The 14002-nt window shown below is 40.5% G+C and overlaps 1 protein-coding gene across 3 annotated transcripts in view; it reads right to left on the bottom strand.

Annotated features, from left to right (window-relative positions):
* Positions 1-14002, bottom strand: part of SETBP1 (SET binding protein 1) — a 262079-nt gene that overhangs the window by 79456 nt on the left and 168621 nt on the right. The window lies entirely within an intron of this gene.

Genomic DNA, 14002 nt, shown 5'->3' with positions numbered 1-14002 from the left:
AATTACATTTGCTGCAGCTGTAACCTTTTGAAAAGTCTCTTAAAGCAAAAGAAAAAAAGTTGGGTTTTTTCTTACTTTCATTAACTCTCCTCTTCTAGCCATTCATTTTATTCTATTACATTTAACATGGTTTTGGTTTTTTTTAAAGCTCTGGATCAAACCGTGCAACTGATTTTGTACCCCTACTACTGCAAACAACTGTTCTTAGCAAACTGTAATGACACCATTCCAAATGCCAAATAAATGATGAGAGTCTTAAAATAAATGTGTAACCAAGGAAAGAACAATAGGAAACAACTGCTAACTGTCTCATGTTTCTGCAAACACCCTGTTACAATTTAGTTTCTATCAATCAGTAGCGATACGTTATATTCCCATTTGGGGTGTTTGCAACAGAAGATTTGGGACAAGGAGGCTGTCAGCATAAAAGGGTTTTGAGCTGGGAAACAAAGCATCCTCAATCCTAAGCAACCTCAGAGGGATTTGAAAAGTGCTAAACATACCTAAGCCCACGATGCGTTATTTAGTGACCAGTAAACATACACGATATTGGGAAATTGATGTTGATATATCATTCATGGGCTCATAAAAATGAGCATGTGGCTTTTCTGGAAAAGGCAATAATGATGAAGCTGTTCTGGTCCATTGTCTGAGAAGCAATTAGGGACTCTTAAATCGTATGGATAGTTCAGCTGTTGTGCACATGAACGAGCCATGCTCAGGGAAAGCAGAGACTTCCAGGAATTGTGGAGTGAGAAAATGAAAGCATGCAGCTGTGGTGGAGCTGCAGATGTCGTGGGTGAGCGACGCCCAGCTTCTTCAGCCTGAGAAAAGAGCTGAAAGCATAAACAGACCTCGGGGAATGAATAAGTTCCTCCTTCTCCACCTCCTAGCGACCTCCCATGCAAAAGCCACATGCTGTGCAGCAGCCAAGACCCAAGATCCATGCTATTGATACTGTCCTTTGGAAAATGGAGCCTATTTGCATTTATGTCCTTGGGATGAGGCAGAAAATCAGCAGTACTCTTTGTTTTTATTATTTTTTTTTAAAAAAACCTGATTACAAAACTCCCGAGCTTCACATTGCCTTAGTTGTTTGGGGCTTCTCCTGTCCCTAGGCTGCCAGGCAAGGAGGGCTGTCAGCTGGGCATGAAGAGGTGTGTGGGAGGTGAGGAACCAGTGGGCTGGAGGTGGGTGCCCTCCACCCAAGCCTTACATGAAATATCATCCTCCCAAGGTACTGTGATTTGTGACTTGGAAAAGCTCTGGAAATGAGGACCTCCCCTGGACCCTGGGACTCATGCTTAGACAGCACCAGACTGCTTCTGCATAGATCCTGGCTTTATGGCTGCAGTCAAAGCAACACCTTACACTCACTTATTTCTGAAATGCAGAGCTGTGAAACTAAATTACTTGAAAAATTTCATTTGGAGATAAAAAAAGAAAAAAAAATAAAAAAAAAGGGTTACAGCAGTGAGTGAAAACACATGGGGTAACACCCTGGTCCCTTCAAGTCCACTCTAGACACAGAGATTTCTAGTTTAAAAGGAGCAATAATCTCCAATATATATTTTAGGGCTCCTAATAAGGACCCAGAACTGAGAGGTCAGCTATATGTCAGAGATGAATGTGGATACATTGCTTGGCTTCTCCAGCCTCGTTTGTTTGGCCTGCACTTTATAAACTGATGATGCAACTTCCAACATGTCCCTAATGATAGCCTTGTCACTTTTCCAGTGCTGCAGGCCACCAAAATATCTATCTCACAATTTATGAGAAAAATATGGCTATGTCATCAAAGTTGCCAATTCTGGAGGCATTTAAGCAGATGGATAAGCGGTCTGATTTCAACTGGCTTTCAAAAAAGGACCAGTCTGCAGGATGAGGGGACCCCATTTCCTAAGCGGGATGTCAGAACTATGTATATGCCCAAGCATGTAACAGTCCACTAGGTTTCCTCATGCAACTTTGTCCAACATAACATTTACTACTCACTCTCCCTTGCCAGGCACATTCATATCACCCCAAAATAATTCTTCTGTGGCACAGCTACCAGATAACATTTGGCTGTAAAAGAATGGATTTCACTAGGGACTGTTTGCCTAAAAGCATTGCTAAATCAGCTGAAGGTAATGCAGCCAACTGTATTTTACTACCTGTGTATCCATCTGGGTTGTCTGATCCCATTGCTCCTAATGTCTGGGTTTCAATTTTCCCTGCAGGGTGAGCATCACTCTAAGAAGCCAACAAGCCCCAGCAGAGCTAACTTGAGCCTCTGCTGTGCTAGCTGAGGACTCCAGAGCTGTCAGTAGGGAGAGGGGAAATGGGGCATTTCAGAAATGAATATCTTGATGCCTTTCACAGAAATTAATTACTTTATTCATCAGCAAACATGTAATATACTGCAGCTCCATAGGTCTTGGCAAGGACCAGCTGACTTGAAGGGAGTTCCTATGGCAGCACAGCCAAGACTGGCATCAAGAATAGTAGGCTTTTTCATGAAAACGGAAAGATTTACCTTTATTTACTTTTCGCTTTATGAGACCCTAAAAATACTTCAAACCTCAGCGCCTGCCTCTGTTTGTAGTTTACCGTTTCATTAAATGGGGTTTTCTTCAGCAGTTACCTATTCCACACTGGGAGTCTGCTTCTTCTTCTTTTGCAAAAGTAGAAGCATATTTTAACCCACGCATTTTTGTCATATCTCATTGAACTTGGTCAATACTTCTGTTGATACTAGGTTTACTGGATGTGCTTAGGGGGTGATAATCTCATGTTTCCCTTAAAGAAAAAAAATGCACGTTAAGAAGCTAATAGTTTTCATAATTGCTAAGAGGCTTGAGCAAAGTGATCTAGAATATCCTAAAACTTAGACTAAAAAAAATAATGAAGTTTTAAACTCCTTATTAGTAGTAATACGATTTTAGTGCCAAACGGTTGAGTTTCAGTTCTCATCTTTGGCAATCAGGTAGGACTATGAGCAGGATACATCTCACACACTGGTAAGAACACCAGCCAGAAAGCAGAGGAGGTGAGACTACGTGTTTATATCTGCCTTGCCAGAGCTGTGCAACCCTGCACCTGCACAGGTGATTACTCCTCTTAATCATTTTATTCTGGCATGCAGCCCTTGTAGCTAAGAGAACAAGACTGTATCAGTCCCATGATGAGCAGCACCCTACTCTGCAAGCAGCACTCAGCAGTAGAATCCATCCCTCTGGGAGTCTTTTCATTTGTCCACTGGCTATCTCTCTGCCTCCTGAATTCCTGCCTAAGCTTCTCTCTAAATCCACAGACTGCTTCCAGTTCCAAAGCAAAAAAATGGGAGGAGATGCCAGCAACCAAATCAAGAGCTTAGTCAAATAATAATTTAAAAAAAATCCAAATAAAACCAAATATAACTAAAAGTAACAATAATTATAAAATTCACAATTAGAGAAACCTATCATCTGAAAAAAATCTGATTGCTTACAGGAGACGATACCCCTCTGCTCCAAACACACCTTTTTGTGGAGGTAACACACATACAGCTTGTCAAAATCTGGCTTGCAAATCAAAGTTAATACTACAACGCCCCCTCTTTAAATCATTCGTAGATCCATCTGTGTAATGGCTCCTCAAGTGTAATTCCCTATTAAGAGGCTTTATCTGGAGAGATAAGCAGCTGGTTCCCATGTCACTAATTGCAGTCTGCTGTGATTTTAAAACATCTGCACAATTGTGCTCTTCATTTTCATATTCTAATCACCCTGAAACTTGAAAAAGGTAGATCATTGATTGTTTCTGTGGGTTAATTAGTACACAGTCTCCTTGTAGAGACAATTTAAAGGCAGTCAGAACCTCAATCAGCAAGTTTGTTTTAAAAATTAATAACATCAGGAGTGTCTGTGGGGATTGGCATACACAGTGACACATCAGAATCTGCTCTGGGGACATACCATCCTTTGTTATCTTCTTCATAGGCTGGAAATAAAATTTAAAGAAAAAAATAAGAATATAAAAGAAAAGAAAAAGCAGAAAGGCTTTCCTAAATGAATAATGTCACTTAGAATCAGAGTCTTAGGAAATGCTTGCCTTTATCTCAGGGCCACCCCTGCCTCTCCAGCAAAAACAAACCTCATCAAAACACTGTATAATACCTCTGTGTGGTCTAGGAACTTTCAAGCCATTTCTAGCAGCAATTTTGTCAACTGGGAACTCTTTGGAAATCCATGGGGTGAAGCTGTGACTGCTTGAAAGTGTGCGTGCATTTCCTCTGCTTACTATCAGGGCTGGCTAGATGCTTGGTCGCCAGGTGTTGTCTCCAAGCCATGAAATGAAGGATAGTTCAGGCAGAGCACTCGGCTACAGCAGCAATAGTGCATGCACACTGGAACCTTGTGAGCCAGCTCAGAGCAAAGTCAAGCCTGTATTCATACTCACTTTAACTCAAGCTTACACTTGAAAGTACTCCAGACAATGCTGATAACAGACCTTTGGTGCCTAGTGAAAGGTCAGCCTGAGATTTTGATACTGAATGAATATATCTAGTGGCAGTGAGATTAAGTGGAAAATGCAATGGGCATCCGCATTCTGAAAAATCAGACTCTCCTTCACAAGGAGCTCTTAAAAACTGGAAAAGATCCAGGTGATTTGTTCCTCTTGAAAAAGCTTTCTCTTCAGTTTCTGCTTCCTCAACATGCATGAAAACATGTTACTGGAGAAGAAAACCCTTCAAGAGGAAGAAAAAGCTGAGATTTCCATCTCCAACACATGAATAAATAATCCTGGCTCAGCTCATACTTTCACTCAGAATTGAGCATTTCCTCTTGGGTCCCAGTGGGACAGCTGCAAACTGCTCACTTGAAGGCTCTAATCAGAACTACAGGTTGAAGATATTTCATCTGTTTTGTTAAGTACATTGTGTCTTTCTGGGGTAGCATTGTTCTGTAAACAGAAGATGCCAAGAAAAGGAGACACCACTGTCAGAGGAACTTAACTGATGACTTACAGGTTGAGCAGTCATTGACATGAAATGGGATCAGATTATAAGAGGAGCCTCTGATCAAGTCAGGCTAGCTCATCACAGCATGTGTCTGAAATAGTTTCAGGAAGTCCTTTAGATCCTCAGTGGCTCTAACCAGGGAGGAGGGATCACAAACTGGCATATGACACTTCCTGAAATTTTGAACAGCAATAAGGTCTTCCGAGAAACCCCACTGAATCTGGTTCACAACTGATGCAGGTGCTTTAATTCCTATTAAAATACTAATGAAAAACATGCCAGCAGGCACTAAGATAAAATTCATCATTATCTTCCCAAACAAGGGTGATTTTCCAGAGCAGTTTGTCAAATCTATCACCCCTGGAATTTACTCCTTCACCAGCTCCCTGAGACTTCAATAGCACAGAGCCCAAACACCACCACACAGGAGCAAGGATCATTTGTTAGACATTGAAAGGAGCCAGGAATTAACACAAAGCTGCAGGGGGACTACTTGAGAGCAAGACACAGCATGGGGTGGGAGTGGGTTAATTAAAAGCAAAACATCATCTGTTTGTGTCCATTCACTGAGCGCAAACATCACAGACTCTAGTGCAAGTCTAGTGCAAATCAGGAAGATCTTCACTGAAGCTGCTAAAGGTCCTTCCAGATTTGCAGTCACATTACTATGTGCCTCTATCTTCCTGACATATTTGTGTAATCGTGTCAATACTGAGATACTGAAGTTCAAGCTTTTGCACTGTAATAGTTTTGAGAATACCTGTATAAAGCACATAGTCTTAAGTAAAATACAAAAAAATGCACAGACATTAACTAAAGGGTCCAAAGATGCTCACGTAGTTGCAAATCATAATTTTTCAGGCATTCCTGTTAAAGCATCATGATTTGCTGAACAATTAAGAAATTCCAAAGTTATTCAAAACAAATCTTCCTACTAGCTTTAAAGTAGGTGACTTGCACACTATTTCAGCCTTCTTCTATATTTCAGACATTGCCATCCTCCAGACATAGGAACTGGGGATTTTATTTGGGCAAATTGCAACAACACTGCCAGTTTATAAAGGTAGGATTTGATGCTGTGGCCTGATCTTCACCTTACTATTGGGACAGACCCATCTCTGCATGTCTTTCCTTTATGAAGTGTTTGAACAATCCTGCTCTTTTCAGGGCTTTGTATTAAACACTGAGTCCAGGAAAAGTCTAAACTATGGGATTTTTCTGTCATCTTCAACAAAGAGCCCATCACCATTGACATAACAATGCAATTTAAATATCGTGTTTAAGCATAACTTAGTTTGCCACCTTAGTTTAGATGGCAGGGAGAGAAAAATTGAGCACTAGCTAAGGTGGACTATAGTGAGAATCATACACTTCTATCCATTCATTTGGTGAGAAAACCCTGATTCGCTCCTTTTTTTGACTTCAAGCTATTTAAAAGATTTTTTTAAGCAAACATTTTAGACATTGTGTCTGTGAACCAGGGCTCATAGAGCAAGACTCCTTTTTTAAGTTCCATTCTTTCATTTGTCCAAAAGCCTTGTTTATGAGTCTAATAACAGCAGTGATATTACAACTTTATCATTCATATATAAAACATACTTCCTTCAGAAAGAGTACAGCCCCATGGAGCTCAACCTCCTCTTCCCACTGTATAACTATGATGTTACTTGTCCAGGTTTCTATCTCTTCTTGCTCTTCACTTTTGCTCTGTAATTTCACATTGCAGGGGGCAATATATACGTTTATATAGTGACTTGGCCAAAATCAAACAGCAGAGGATCCCAAGATGGACTGGGACATGCAGAAATGGAAGCAATACGGGATATTAATCTCTGGAAGGTCTGTAGTGTTGTCCATGGCATTTATGCTTCAGCACGTCTCAGATTACTAAATTGGATATAAGGATGTGAGCAGCTGTGCACTGTTTCTGCTATAATTTTTAAAAGCCTGCAGTGCTTAATTTGCATTGAAAGATTTCTTTTATCCTTCATTTAGTACAGGAATTGCAATGTTACCCTGAATACTCTATTTTTCCAAGGGGTGGGGGAAATATAAATGATTCTTTCCACTAGAGTTAAATAATTTGATTATAAATTGAGTCTTTAAATGTCAAGGAGATGCTGAATTCACCTGAAAACAGGCATTTAGAGAAGCTCATAAAAGCTGTGAGCTCCAGTCAGTTAGCTCATCATTCTTTTAGCATGCACTTCATTTAGCAGTTACTGACCGCCAGATTAATTCTTTCAAAGCACCCTGATTGCAGTCAAGGTCTTGCATGAAGTATTGCACGTGCAACAGCATTAGCAAAAAGTCCAGAAATCTGCTGGAACGTCTATTAGTCACAGCTGTGTTAAAGCTCATGAAAATTTCCAGGAGAGGTCAGATAACCAGCACCTTTCCACCTCCTTTCATTAAGATTTGAGCCCTGTATGATGAATTCAGAGAGAACATTGCTTGTGGCCTCAGCAAATTCACCCCAAAAAGATGAACATCAATGACCTGCAGCAAAATATGGGAGGCCTGTTCCCTTTGGAAAATCTGTGAAAAGAGGTTGCATGTAATGAAATTCTGTCTCCCGTGGTGATGTACTAAAAAGTCACTGCATTTTGTGCAAAGCTAGCAAACAGTGTGGGGTGTACCACCCAGAGATGGAACATGTTCTGGAGTCTCTCAAACTGCTGGTGCCAGATCAGACTCCCAAGTAGGATTCTTCTTTGTTTTTGCCAGTAAAATAATTATCTCCTAATGGAAGGGAGTAGGATCATGCTTATCTTTCCTTGCACTTCATGCAGTCCTTCTAACTGTCCAAGCAGACATGCAATGAAACTTGCTTCATTTGCAAAAGGCATGAGTAGAGTTTCAGATTTATCCTCCCACTTTACCTATAACCTGTACCTACTTTTTACCATGGGTTGGCAGATAGAAAGTGATCCATCCCTCTTCCCTTTTCCCTAGAACCAATTTTCCCTAGAGGACAATTCACTGCGTGTGTTGAAGACATCCAAAGCATGGCAAACATCTCTAGTTTTGGACTGGAATTGATGCCCCTGTGACATAGTTGTTGAGGATTTTGGTCCTTAGTTGGATAATTTTAGTTTGTACCCCTAAGGAAGGCAGGTTTGAAGAAAGACATCCAGCACTACATCAGGACACCTGAAGCATGGACATGTGCTATAAGGATGCTAATGCCTACCTGTAAGTCCTCTTTCAAGACTGCAACAGTGGTGATTTTATGTACCAGCACTCTGGTTAAACTTCAGTGCTCTCCTGTAAGAACCAATTTTACCATCCCCTGGATTTGGCTCCCTATGGATACCTCTTCCACCTAGGTGCTTCCTCAGGCTCATCACCACACTTATGCCAAAGGCTTTGCCAGTGTTGGAAAATGAACTAGGCTAGTAATAATGTTTCAGAGCAACAACACAACAACAATAAGTGATATAAAATATTTCTGTGGTGATGCTAGGAAGGTGATAATGAGTGACAACACATTTTTGGGGCCTTGGTGTGCTTTTCTGAACGACACACATCTCAGCTTTGATGTTCATCACTCATCTCTCCTTCCTAGCAATAGCATAATCACCTTTACTAATAAACCTCCAGCTCAAATAGCAGATTTTATTTAGTGTGCTATAAAAACAGTCATTTCTCAGATCATAAAAGGGGCTCAACTGGACTGCATCATTTTGCTGAAGTGAGTTTTCTGGCCAAGCAATTCTCTCTTTTAAATGCCACAGTCCCCCCTACCAATATTTATGTACCAAAATAAAATGCAATTTTCTGTATTTTATTAAGTGTGAATCTCCAGCGGAAACCCATTTGGGAGCTGAACCCAAGATTTAATTGTCCCTTGATTTTATACTTTCAAGACTTTCTCAACCATTTTCACAACAACACCAGGCTAACTACAGTTCTATTAAAGTACAGCAGCATTACTTAGAGGCCCTGACCAAGTTTAGGTTTGGCTTCTACACACATAAATCAACAGCAGCACAGATCGGAAAAAGGGAGAACAGGTGAACAGTGGTCTAGAAAAGAGAGTTGCAAAGCACCCTAAGCACAGCCTTGTGCTTAAATGACCTCCCAAACATCTCTAGCTTCTCACCTGAGAAAACAGAAATAAAATTCAGCTGAGTCCCTAGTCTTTCACCCATGAAGTTGAATAGACATGTGGTAAGCTTTTTAATATAAGTTGAGGCCTAGGATCAGCTCCCAAAACAGCAAAGTTTGTAGTACTCCTGACTCAGAATTTGGCTTATCCGGTGTGGAAATTCTGGTCTTGAGAAATCCTTGAATTCTTGATCTTGGGCAGAAATTCAGTTATTCCTATGTACATGCTTCCCTTAGGAGAGGAGATAACAAGACCAGAGAGAGTGATGCTATGGTTACTGCCAGCGCTTTAGAACATTGACCTTTTAATTCACTGTGTTCTAGCACTCACCAAAGTATATTTCTTTGCTCTACACTTGTTGACAAAGCAAATCCATTCCCAGTCCTGTTATTGCTTCCTCTTAAGTGCTGACTGTGTGCTTGAGTTGAGTAACTCTATAAAAATACTGACACCAAAGATACAGTCCCCCAACCAGGCAGCTTGGCACACCAGGTAAATCAGAAGCAGGCAGTACATATTTCAGACATCCAAACGTATTTGCCCATCACTAAGGGAGCAAAGTTACATCTCTTTCTTTTCAAAATGTAACTTGTGCTGAAGGACTGGCATTGGAAGACTTGGCAAAAGATAAATATTTCCAAAAGCTACTTAAGAAGAGAGAGAGGGAGATCAGCAAAAGCGCAGGTGAACCTGGTGTTACAAGCACCTGAGATACACATCAAAGGGACTAAAAATACACAGGGATGAGAGTGCCCCAGAACATCCTCCAAGTTAGCAGCAATACAGGTTTTGAAGCCAAAGCTAGAAAAACTGAGATGAGAAAAAAGGTCCACATTTTAAAGAGGGGGATAAATAATAATGACAACAGATTCTCTATCATTTCATTTTAATCGGGGCTAGGTGTTTATCTTATCTGATATGCATTAATGCACGACAGCTATTGGACTTGTAACAGGAATACATTTAGGCAAATCCCCTGGTATGAGTCATGCAGAAGGTTTGACTAAGTGATCACTATGGCTCTTTCTAGCTTCAAAAATCTGTGACTATATATTCTCCATGTATCCTCCAGTGTTTTGTCCAATCCGGTGTTAAGCAATTCCAGCCATGTGTCTTCAACCCCTTCCTCTGGGAGGCTAGATCCCACTGTAATAAATCTCACTATTCAGAGTCTCTTCCCTCTTCCCCTGGAATCATTTTCATCCCTAGACATACCTCAGTTCTGGATTCATCCCAAAATACGCTCCTCATCCTTGGCAGCAAAAAGAACATTTCCCATTATTTAACATTTCATTTCACTTGTCATATTCCCCTCTGCTGTAAAGTGATGTATCCCACTAGTTGATTTACTAGGAAGGGCTTTGCTACCTTGCTCCCTTGACAAGCCTGGAGAGATTTGGTTCCCACCAGAACAAAGGTGGGCAGTGTTGTACCACACATGGTTCTTCGAGTGCGAGCAAAGCCAGATGCCATTGACTCAACGCATTCAAGCTACCAACCTGGCAGAGGAGAAACTACTGCTATTCCTGTTGCTACTGCTCTGTGCTGGTTAAGTGTGGACTATAGAGAGGCAAATGTATGTAAAATACTCCTCCAGATTAACTCTGACCTCACCAAATACCAAGATTTGTCCCTGAACTATAGAAAGGGCACTAAGTACGATGCCCAATCCAGTTTTAAGTCCTACAGACATCTGTAAATCAGCATTAAATCAAAACATCCTGGATCCGAAGACATGAGGAACCCTGGGGTCAGTTTGAGTCATTGGCTGCTTTTTTTTTTATCTTGTTTAATCTTTCAAATATAGACAAATGTATTGATTTGGTCTTTTCTGGTTTACATTTCTCTGCTGTTCTGTATGCTGCCTCACAGTCTCAAAATAAGAATTCAGGTGCAACCCCCTGAACTGCTGGAGGCCTCTGAATCCAAATGTCACACTAGGTGTTCAGAAGGGGTTTGGGGATTTTGGGTGGGTCAGGAGGAAAGAAAAGAGCAAAAGCTGAATCTGAAACCACTGTACAAAAAGGTAGCATACGTTACAGTCACTGGTGCAGAGACTATTCAGTATCTGTTTAAAACATACTTCAAATAAGGAAAAAAAAATCAATTGCACTCCAGGTAAAATATTTACTTATTATTTCTTTTTTTTGTGTTTTTTTTTCCCTACCCTTTGTTCTGTTTTCTGCTAGACAATGCACACACTTCTGCACAGGCCCCCTTTAAGGATTTCTCTCAAGGATACACGCATATCTATTTTCTGCAACCAGACAGAAAAACCTTCTGAATCAGTGCAGATTCATCACCCACCCTGCACACGACCTTATCAGCAGTTGCGACGGGAGGCCCCCATGGAATACTATGGAAAGGGCAAAGCTGAAAATGTGCACTTTAAAGTGCCAGAGACTTTAGTTTAGTGTGCAGCACTTGTAATTCCTGCTGCTGCAAATGTTCAGCTTACTATGGATATCTTAGAATTTGGGCTTTCCTTGACTAGAGGTCATGAGATTTATTATAGTAATTTTTTTTTTGCAACTTTTTTTTCTCTTGTGGTAGGTGAGGCATAATTGAGAATACCAGATACCTGCGTGTATAACATCTCCAGAGATGAAGAGAGAAATAAAGCTTCCTGGCACTCTTTTTCCCCACATGTAACATATTTTGCATTTACTTTTACCATTGAGGGGAATATTTAAAGAGAAGCTAATGCTGTGCACAAAGGCTAGGATTCAGTATAAGACACATGATAAAATAATTGACTTAAATTTTTCCTGCCCCACGTAAGAAGACTTTTAGGTTTGTTAAACTTACAAGGATTCAGGTATCAAAAATTAAGTTTTCAGTCTTATCAACATTCATGATTCCATCTGGTGTCATCTCCTTGTAAACATGTCCAGAACAGGCAATTTTTGCTATCAGATTGCATGCCCTTCTGCACCAGAAGCCATGAACTTACATTTTGTATAAATACTGCTTCAGCGGGTAAAAACTGTATGTTTGTGTGTTTATGTGTGGCAGGGGGACATAAACCAATGAACAAACAATTAAAAAAGTTAACTAAACACATTTTCTGTCATGGTCTTCAGAATTGCATTTACCACACCATTCTCACAAAACAAAAAGTCCTTGCTGGTATCTAAAGCCTATCTTCAATAAATCTCACAGCATTCATGAAAGAAGTAGGAGTCATTATTCCTCACACTACAGATGGAAATACTAAGGCTCAGTGATCTGTCCAAAGCCTTTCCACATTTCTTCATCAGTGCCAGTAGAAGCCTTTAGGTTTTCTCACTCTCGTTTTTGCCAGTGCTTGTGGAAGTTCCCATGCTCAAAGTTGCAATTCAGTCTACACGAACATGATTTCAAATAAATGAACATCTGGCTGAAATGCTATCTTTTGCTGTATCAGTCTGCAGTGGTCACAGGTATCAGAGACGCATATGGAATTTCTGCTTGTCAAAGGAGGACAAACACGGGTCTGTGCCTCAGTGTAACAGGCACCTTTTGCAGCCAGCCAGCAGGGATTTGGAGAACTCTCAGACATACAGTACTATTATTCCTATGCTGCAAATCCACAAGCATGTGGTTTTAAAGACCTTTAGCTTCATGGTGATATTAAAGTGGACTATCTATGCAAACACAGTCACAGCACACCTGCAGTGCTCTACCTGCCCCTCTGAGTGCATGCATCTGTGTGTGAGCATGCTGCTGGGCATTTAAATTTAAAGACTGGCTTTGCTTTTTCTCACAGAAAGAAAACCTAGACTGTGGGGATGAGAATAAAGCAAGGCCTTTGCAATTTCAGCCTCTGTCATCCAGAAGCTGAGTCTTTAGTTAGGAACCACAGAAAGTAAATTCTAGGCAGATGTAAAAAAAAAAAAAAATCAACTCAGGATTCAAATCCAAGTTTCCTCTGCAGGACTGAGCTGTTTGTTACTAAGGGTATAGCACGGAGAAACCTGGTCAGGTATGAGATTAGGTTTGAAATGACACCTATTGAAATATTGCAGGAATTGGTCCTCCAGCTCCATCTGCAGAAAAGCTTGGTGGAGCTCACCAGGTGGAGCAGAGCATTCATAGAGCATGGCCGTGGCCACCAAACTCTGACAAACACCTTATTTAGGAACCTGGCTTTCCTATAGAATCCATAAGGCCTCCAGAGGAAATACCAGATCATGCTAAATCACTCTGCTGACTATACTGGGCACTTGGGCAGCTAATTCAAGCACATAAATTAGGCACCTAAAGGAAGGCAGGAGAAATATATCCCAATTTACATAGGTGTTCTGTAATACACATTCAGCCCCTTTCCTACTGCCCCATATCAGACTAGAAAGGACTGAAATGTACCCTCCAAAAATTCTTTCAGAAGCATTTCCTAACCAACACAATGTACAGAGGCCAAACATGTTCCTGACAAGCTTTCAAAATTTCTACTTTTTTTTTAAAAAAAAAAGAGAGAATCTTACAGTTATTTGAAAACACACTTTGAATACATAAAATGGTGAACATTTGAGGCTTGCGTAATGCCATTCCTCCTGCCCGAAGTGTAGCATTTTCCATTCCACACAATCAGAATCTTAACTTGAATTGTTCTTGAATGAAACACTTCTCTTTCGTCTTTGAGGATAAACTACAGAAGAGTAAAGAGATAATCTCAGATACAACACAGTCTCGATGCTTTTTCTTCACTATTCCCAGACAAATAAAAATATTTTGGAAACAGAATTGCACGCAATTCAAATGTAAAGCCAGGTTGTTGGTTTTTTTTGTAAATTAACAGAGGCTAAAGTTTCCTGATACTTTCCCTGAAAATGCCTCATTATACAAATGGACATTTGATAACTGAGAAAATCTGTTCACAGGCTGTTCACATGACCACACTTCTAGCTTCTTGTTCAAACTTTGAT

The sequence above is a fragment of the Phaenicophaeus curvirostris genome, chromosome Z, assembly GCF_032191515.1.
Source record: "Phaenicophaeus curvirostris isolate KB17595 chromosome Z, BPBGC_Pcur_1.0, whole genome shotgun sequence".
Taxonomy (NCBI): Eukaryota; Metazoa; Chordata; class Aves; order Cuculiformes; family Cuculidae; genus Phaenicophaeus; species Phaenicophaeus curvirostris.
The sequence above is the reverse complement of the archived record's forward strand: the minus strand, read 5'-3'. Positions and strand labels throughout refer to the sequence as shown.